The sequence below is a fragment of the Marmota marmota genome, unplaced genomic scaffold (genome assembly GCF_001458135.2).
Source record: "Marmota marmota marmota unplaced genomic scaffold, marMar, whole genome shotgun sequence".
In the NCBI taxonomy this organism is placed as follows: Eukaryota; Metazoa; Chordata; class Mammalia; order Rodentia; family Sciuridae; genus Marmota; species Marmota marmota.
The window spans coordinates 8,725,198-8,734,356 of record NW_026000205.1 but is presented as its reverse complement, the minus strand read 5'-3'; the positions used below and the strand labels follow the sequence as shown (position 1 = coordinate 8,734,356).

The following is a 9,159-nucleotide window of genomic DNA, read 5'->3' as shown; positions in this document are numbered from 1 at the left end:
CCCAGTCTCAAAAAAAAAAAAAGCCGGTGCCGTGGCCCACACCTGTAACTCCAGCAATTTAGCGAGGCCCTTAAGCAACTCAGCAAGATAAATAAATAAAAAGGGCTGGGGACTGGCTCAGTGGTTGAGAGCCTCTGGGTTCAATCCCCAATACCAAAAAAAAAAAAAAAAGAAAAGAAAACACGGGAACCAGCTTGGTAGAGCGCTCTCCTAGCATGTGCAAGGCCCCAGGCTCCATCTTCAACAAACAAAAACCTTCTCAAAACAATTGTCTAGACTCACCACCTCACATCTTCAGCTTTCATTCTCTTGCCAACCTTTTCTAGTCGGGCCTTGCTCCCTGCCCTGTGCTGAGATGTTGAGGTAACAGCGACCTCCAGGATGCGAGGCCTAGTTACTGTCCCTTGGTGGCCTTGCTTGACCTCAGCAGCATCTGCTGATTATTCACCCCACCTCCCCTCTGGACTCCTGTCCTCTCCAGTGGCTTCTTGTCAGTCTCCCTGGCTGGCTCTTCCTCTTCTCTCTGATCTCACAGAGTTGGAGCTGGGCCTCTGAAACTCTTCTCTGTCAATCCTTGCCATCCCTCTCCCCCTTGCTTCTCTCCTCCATGGTCGCTCCTCACAAGCATCCACGTCACAGGTAGTGCCCTGCCCTCCTTGGAGCTCTCCTGTGATTCCATCCCACTCTCGGTGAAAGCTCAGTCCTTCCCGGGGTGCACGAGGCCCCTGTGATCTGCTTCATCCTCTCTATTCTCATCTCCCTCTCAGTCACTCCGCCCCAGCCACACTGGCCTCCGTGCCTCTGGGGCTCGGTGCCTCTGGGCCTTCACCCTGGCTGTCCCCTCCAACTGGATGCAGACGATTTCTTTGCTTACTTCCAAATATGCTTTAGGTCTTTGCTCAAATGTCAGCTTTTCCACGGGGCCTTCCATGACAACCTTATTTACAATTTCAGGGCGTCACCACCATTACCTACGCCCCTTCCCTTCTCCTCACTTAACACTTCTCTAATGCACCTATCACCTTCTAACAGAAAACACGATTAACTATGCAATTAACTTATTAGTCCTCTTTGATATCTGTCTTTCCTACCACATCGTAATCATCATGAGGGCAGAAATTGTTTCTTTTGCACGTGGCATACCACAGTGCCTACAACAGTGCCTGATGCATACTAAGTATTCAATAAAGAGAATGTTAAACGGACGAATGGGCTGGCGTGCAGCTCAGTGGTTGAGCGCTTGCTTGGCATGTGTCAGGCCCTGGGTTCTATCCTCATGCCTGCCAACAACGAAACAAAACAAAACCCCACAAAAATACAAGCAAAACCATTTCGCGGATGAGGGAACTGATGTCGCACATGTGTAACCAGGTGGGACACATTTATTTAACCAGAACTCAGTGACTAGCTCAAGGTCTAGTCAAAACTCACTTCATACCCTGAGGCAGATCCCTCTAGTAGGGAAAGCACAGAGTCGCCCACCCATCCTGCCTGGGTCCAAGTCCCAGCTAAGCTTCCAGCTAGTTATAGGATCACGGGCAAGTCGCTTAACCTCCTCTCTTTACCTGTTTCCTCTTCTGAAAATGGGATGTTAAAAGTGCTGACTTCTGCTGGGCGCGGTGACACATGCCTGTAATCCCAGTGTCTCGGGAGGCTGAGGCAGGACCATCACAGGTTCAAAGCCAGCCTCAGCAATTTAGCAAGGCTGTGAGCAACTCAGTGAGACTCTGCCTCTAAATAAAAACTAAAAAGGACTGAGGATATGGCTCAGTGGTTAAGTACCCTTGAATTCAATCCCCAGCACCAAAAAAAAAAAAAAGTGCCAACTTTATAGGGCAATAGTGAGGATAAAGCAAATCAATATTTATTTATAAAGTGCTTATGAAAAGCCTGTGGGGGCTCATAAGTAAGAGCGATATTAATTTAATATTAAGCACCAAATTATGTCAGTTGCTAATACTATTATTACACTTCACAAAAAAGCAACAAGCAACTATTCAGCTGTGATATTTTCACGCAGTGTATTTATTGGCCCTAATTAAGCCATCGTACTGTGCGTCTAAGCTGGATCATCTCACTGAATCTGATCATCTTGTTAACAGGCAAAACAATCCTCTGAGGTCGCCCTGGGTTAAGAGGCTCCAATGAACTAATGCTTGTCATATGGGCGCACACAGGAAGTGCTCAGTTCATGTCAGCTATTATTATTTTTAAGCAGATTGATTAAAGTTTTGTTTGAAAGAAAAGAGGACTGGAGAGCTGGGGGTGTAGCTCAATGGTAGATCACTTGCCTGGTATGTGCAATGCCTTGGGTTCAATCCCCAGCACTGAGAAAAAGGAAAGATTCTATCAGGCAAGTGTCCCATGGATAGAGAAAAAATTCTAATATATCTTTTTTATTTTTATGTTGAGATAGAGTCTCAGTAAGTAGCTGAGGCTGGTTTAAACTTATGCTCCTCCCGCCTCAGCCTCCTGAGTTGCTGGGATGACAGGTGTGCACCACCAGACCCAGCTCTGATATCATCTTTAACCCCACTACAGAAGAACTGAAGTCATGGAGACAGATTTTAGAGAGATTAGTTTGTGCTTTTCTCCCCTTGGTTATTAGTTGCATTAATAATTATCTTGACTCCTAAAACCAGCCACCAGTTTGCCTGGCGGGGATATGAGACCAACCAGGTCCACTCTTCTTAGGAGTGTGCTGGTCTTTGGCAATCTGGGGCTGGGGTGGCTGTCTCAGCCAATGAGGGCAGTCAGACACCATTAAGGAGCAAGGACCTCCAAGAGATACGATTCTTGCCGGGCACAGTGGCCCACACCTGTAATCCCAGCGACTCAGGAGGCTGAGGCAAAATCGTGAGTTCAAAGCCAGCCTCAGCAAATTAGCAAGGCCCTAAGCAACTCAGTGAGACCCTGTCTCTAGTAAAATACAAAAACGGGCTGGGGATGTGGCTCAGGGGGTTAGCGTCCAATCCCTGGTACCAAAACAAACAATATAAAAACGCACCTCTTGAGTTTTCAGCCATCCTTCACAAACCACACAAGCAGCTTGCTCAGGACACACCAGGTCCCTCATATCCAACATGTTGCAGCCTCAAGGCCAATTTCAAGCCCGGTACTTCCTGCTGCCCTACTTGCCCCAAATAACTACAATGACTTTCCCTACTGACATGTTCTTCCTGAGTTCTCATTACGTTGCTGGGTCTTTGTGACCACCTCAGCTTCCAGAGCAATGCGGAAGTGACATTGCCCAGGGATTTCCAAAACCTAAAAGAGGCCCCTGCCTGATGGGCCCTCCTTTGGAGCCCTGAGTCCAGGGGTGTGCTGCTAAATGGTTAACAACTGGCTCTTAGGAGCCGGGTGGGGAAGAGCTTGGATTTATAGACTCTGTGGCTTTCCGTGGGGTAAATCATACCCACCAAGGCTGATTGCAAACGGCCCATGTGAAATCCCTGAGCTATGGGATTGGAATGAGCTCAAAAGAGATTTGCACAATTAATTAGCTAGAGCAAGCTGCCCGTGTCATGGCAGGAGCCTGGGTGCCCTGAAGTCCTCATGCAGAGAGAGGCGAAGACAGGGAGGTGGCACCAGCTGCTCCAGCCCCAGCTGTTTCAATCTCCCCATCGCAGGAGTTGATGCAGGAATGAAGAAGCCCTGGGAAGGCCCAGCCCCGGCCCCTGTCTGATGGCAGCTGCATGAGACCTTCCCCCCAAAATGTGGACCACTTAGCTGGGCTCAGTCAGTCCCCATAACCATAAAAGATAATAGTAAAATAACGTTTTTGGGGGCAGGGGGATTGAACCCAGGGGTGCTTTACCACTGAGCCACACCCCAGACCTTTTTATGTTTTGTTTTATTTATTTGTTTGTTTGCACTTTCAAAAAAGATCAATTAACATAATTTCATTGAACTCAGGGGCACTAGACCCCTGAGTCACATCCCCAGCCCTTTTATGTATTTTATTTAGAGACAGGGTCTCACGGAGCTGCTTAGCACCTCACATTTGCTGAGGCTGGCTTTGAACTCGTGATTTTTCTGTCTTAGCCTCTGAGTCACTGGGATTACAGGCGTGTGCCACCATGCCCGCCCCTTATGTTTTATTTTGAGACAGGTTCTCATTAAGTCACATAGGGTCTTGCTAAATTGCTCAAACTTGCAATCCTCCTGCCTCAGCCTCCCAAATTGTTGGGATTCCAGGTGTGCACCACCTTGCCTGGCCTGAATTGTTGTTCAGCAGGCTGTTATGCAGCACTAGCTAGATGGAACTATGCTTGGGGACCTACCTTGAGTGGGATGGAGACCCCAGAGGTAGCCCCCAATAAGAAACAGTGGGTGTCCAAACTTAGACCTATTTGAATTCAAATCCTGATGCTACCCCCTGTGTGATTTGGGGAAAAAATATTTATTTCCTTTGTACCTTGTAAATATAAGTCAGGAATAGCATGATTTTTTAAAAACATTGGTTTAAGTACTACGACTGCTATTTTTGTTTGTGTAATATCTTTCTTTATTTCATTTTATTTAAAAATCTAGAATTGGATCTTTTGTCACTTGAGAATATGGTCAATGACTCAGTGACTCATTTCACCATAAATGGAGAGTCTATCCTCTGTCTTCATGGATTCTGTATCCTTGGACTCAACAAGCACTAATGGTACATATTTGAAAAAAAAAAAAAAGGACTTTTTTTTTGTCGTTATTCACTAAACAATACAACTATTTATATAGCATTTGTACTGCATTAGGAACTATAAGTAATCTGGGGATGATTTAAGGTTTACAGGAAGGTGTACATAAGTTCTATGCTGCTTGATGTATTTTTTGGTGGTGCTGGAGATCAAACCTGGGCTTCAAGCATGCTAGGCAAGTCTCTACCCCTGAGGGACATCTCCAGTTCCACTCTCTTGTATAAGGACTTGAGCATTCCAGGATTTTGGTATCCCTGGGTGAGTGGCGGGGATCTTGGAATCAATACCTGGGATCTCAAGAGATGGGGTATGTGCTGAACCACAGCAGAAATGATTCCCTACCAAGAGAATTTGAAAGCATTACAATGTCAAGCTGGGCAGAGGTCTACTTATTTAGAAAGCATATATTTTTTTCTATTTCTTGATCTGAGGGCTGGTTACATGTTCAAGATTCACTAGGATTTGATAGGTGGTTGGGTGCAGTGGCTCAAGCCTGTAATCCCAGCAGCTCAGGAGACTGAAGCAGGAGGATTGCAAGTTCAAAGCCAGCCTCAGCAACTTAGCAAGGCCCTAAGCAACTCAGCGAGAACCTGTCTCTAAATAAAATATAAAAAGGGCTTGGGATGTGGCTCAGTGTCAAGTGCCCCTGGATCCAATCCCTGGTACAAACAAAACAAAACAAAACAAAGTTAGTGAACAAAAGATGAGAGTATTATATAATGAAGGAATCCACAGGAACAGTTTAACATCAGCATGTAAATCTATTTAGGGGGCTGGGGTTGTGGCTCAGTGGTCGAGGGCTTGCCTAGCATGTATGAGGCACTGGGTTCGACTCTCAGCACCACATATAAATTAAAAAATAACATAAAAGAATTATGTTCATCTACAACTAAGAAATATTTTTTTAAAAATTTACCTATGGGCTGGGGATGTGGCTCAAGTGGTAGCGCGCTCGCCTGGCATGCGTGCGGCCCGTGTTCGATCCTCAGCACCACATACAAACAAAGATGTTGTGTTCGCCAAGAACTAAAAAAAATAAATAAATATTAAAATTAAAAAAAAAATTTACCTAACAATCTTTAACTTGTATAACTTATGGAAGCCAGAGACCTTTTAATAGTGACTAAGAAATTTTGCACAATATACCTGTTACTCAATGAGTATTGATGCAAAAATATATTTTTGGTTTGTTCAAATATATTTTTTGCTTGAGAAACTTAACAGTAACCATCATTTTATTTATTTATTTATGAATGGTTCTGGGGATGGGCTGGGCTCCTCTGAGTAATCCCTGCTTAGATTGTGCCAGACAGTGGCTGGGGCCGGGTCAGTGAGGGCTTCCTTGCACCTGGGATTGGAAGACAAGAATAGTTGGTGCTTGTTCTCAGGCTTTTCTGTTTTCATGAAAGGGGTCTAGCAGGAGCCTGCACTTTCAAAAAATATCAATTAACATAATTTCATTTGCAAGGCTGATTGCACTGGCCAGATTTCACCAGCAAAGAATTCTCCTGCCCCAAATACGGACAGCATCCCCAACACACCGCCTTCATTGTCTATAGTCCTGATTTTACTTTGTAAGTTTTACTTTTATTAACTGTATCAGCTAACAACCATTAGAATAACAAGTATAGTCTTGGTATGATTAGAAATATTTTTACTTGATGTGATATTATACATTTTTGTCCACAGAATGTCATTTCATGCCAGGTGCGGTGGTGCACGCCTGTAATCCCAGTTGCTTAGGAGGCTGAGGCAGGAGGGTCCTGAGTTCAAAGCCAGCCTCAGCAACAGCGAGGCACTAAGCAACTCAATGAGACCCTGTCTCTAAGTAAAATACAAAATAGGGCTGGGGACGTGGCTCAGTGGTTGAGTGCCCCAAAGTTCAATCCCAAGTACCCCCCCTCAAATAAAGAACTGAAAATGAGATGCTCTCTGATGATTCACCTGGGGAAGGGGACAAGAGGAGGTGGGTCCCTGTGTACATCATGAACCCATCAGGGAGAGCAGTGAGCGAGCCATCAGATCAACGCCAGAAACCACCATCAATACCCACCCCCCTGCAGAGTTGCACCACAATCGTGAAAGCTGGGTGGTGGGACTTGGGGTGTGTACACATGCACGTGTAAATCTTTTCATTTATCTTTTGCACGTGGATCCTATACTTCCTAGAATGGGCACCGCTAAATAAAAAAGAGCTTCGTTGATGTATAGTTGACCTTCACCAAAGCTCACACAGGTCAAGTGCGCAGCTGTGAAACCCTGACCACGCTCAAGAGGCTGCCGCCATCCAGTGGGTTTGCCCCGTCCCAGTGAACCCCCAAATGCCATTCCAAAGCAACGACTAATCTGCTTTCTGCCGCTGGAAGTCGGATTTTTTCCTTTCTATAATTCCATGGCAATAGAATGACAGAGTGTGCCAGGTATCATTTGACTGCCTCCTTGTTCCAAGCCGCGAAATCGGAGGGGGCCCTTTAAATCTTTTTCCCTGGGCAGCGGACGCGATGCTACGTTTTGTCAGTAGATGGCGCCAGAGAGGCGCCGCTGGAGGCCGTGGGGCGGGGCGGGCCGGGCGGCTCCCTGGCCGCAGCGTCTCCAGCGGTGGGTCCCGCGGTGGGTCCCGCGGTGCGCGGCGGACAGCAGCGCTCACCTCACCTGAGAAGCGCTTTCCCGGCAAATTCCATTACAGGGACTCCTTTGCCCTTGGATGGCTACAGCAAACCTGCTCCAACAAGGTCAAGATCTCTCCCAGGGCTGCCCTCCTTCTCAGCCTCTCTCCCCTTACTTAGACTTGCTGCTCTTTTTATCTACTATTTATTTTTCTTTTCTTTCTTTAATTCTCCCCACCCCACCACACACACACCCAGACTTGGTCTCACTATGTGGCCCAGGCTGGCTTCAAACTCCTGCGCTCAAGGTGATCTGCTGCCTCAGCCTCCCTAGTGGCTGGGCTACAGGTACACCCAGCATTGTATCTGCTATTTTTATATTCATCACTGTTCTTTCTCTTTGTTTTTTAGCAGCCAATCGCTTGCACTCTGATTCCCTGTTATAATTCATAATTCTGTAGCTTAAACATTCTCTGCTCAAATTCCTCTGTGGTTTCAGTTTCCTGATTGGACCCTGACTGACACATATAATACGTGCTTCCTTGCATCTAGCTTCCTTCCTTCAGCATAACATGTGTGTGATTCATCTACATTGTTGGGTGTGTTCATCCATCATTCATTCCTTTTTTATTGTTGAGTAGTATTCCATTGAACAGATAAACCATAATCTGTCCACTCCTCTGGGTTGTTTCCAGTTTGAGGCTGTTATGAATAAAGCTGCTATGATCATTCGTTACACACACGTATGGACATACATTTGCATTTCTTTTGAGTAAATACCTAGCAGTAGAATTCCTGGGTCATGGGGTAAGTATTTAACTTTTTTTTCTTCTTGGTACTTGTGATTGAACCCGGGGATGCTTTACCAATGAGCTACCTCCCAGCCCTTTTTATTTATTTTTTATTTCGAAATAAGGGATGGCTAAGTTGCTGAGCCTGGCCTCAAACTTTGATCCTCCTGCCTCAGCCTCCTGAGTCGCTGGGATTACAGGCATGTGCCACCACACCTGGCAACTCTTTTACTTTTGAACGGTCGCTGATGGTGTTTCTAACCTGTTACAGATGGTTACACAAGGTCATCAGTAAGACAAGATTAAGATTCCTTTCTCTTTAGGAGGATTTATATGTTCGAAGATTCAGCATGGCTTCCCCTTCAAGAAGGCAAACTGAGCTATTGATAATCAAGATGTGTCACAGCCTGTGTGAGCCTGTGGACATGTTATGTTTTTAAGGAACCAAATGTGGGTGCCTGATGATCAGAGGGAACCCCTGATCCCACACCCGGGGTTCACCTAGTATGTGCCTGGTTCTGTGCCAGACTCTCCACACGTTATCTCAGGGACCCTGAGTTCAGAGACCCACTGGAGTGGAGGTCCCCCCTGAGGTAGGCTGGGTGGAAGAAACGGACTGAGGCTGGGACCGGGACTCACCAGGGGTCCTCAGCTTGGCTGCATCTTCCAGCTTCTCCAAAGAAGCCAGATATCCCAGCTTTTATGTGAAATCACTCAAATTTGAAATATAAAGATAAATCTTAGAAAATCAAAGTACAACGTGGGCCAGATAAGACATCTATCTGCAGACCCGGGAACCGGCAGGGGGTTCCAAGCAGTGGAGGGGACTGGGGATTGGAATCTGGGCAGTGTGGCCTCCCTCTTAAAGGTCACCCTCCAAGTCAGGTGTGGTGGCACACATGTCTATAATCCCTATGGCTCAGGAGGCTGAGGCAGGAGGATCGCAGGTTCAAGGTCAGCCTCAGCAACTTAGTGAGACCCTGACTTTAAATAAAATATAAAAAGGACTGGGGATGCAGCTCGGTGTTAGTTAAGCATCCCTGGTACAAAAAAAAAAAAAAAAAAAAAAAAAAA

General features: G+C 46.1%; 1 protein-coding gene across 5 annotated transcripts in view; it reads right to left on the bottom strand.

Moving 5' to 3' along the window:
• The window catches only part of Fbxo17 (F-box protein 17), a 25,678-nt gene that overhangs the window by 6,554 nt on the left and 9,965 nt on the right, over nt 1-9,159 (bottom strand). The window contains exon 1 of one of the 5 annotated variants that reach the window (XM_048790927.1): nt 1,566-1,730. The exons of the other annotated variants lie outside the window; for them this stretch is intronic. The gene's annotated coding sequence lies outside the window, so the exon portion shown is untranslated. Of the gene's footprint in view, nt 1-1,565; nt 1,731-9,159 lie in introns of those variants that run through there. 5 annotated transcript variants of the gene reach the window in all.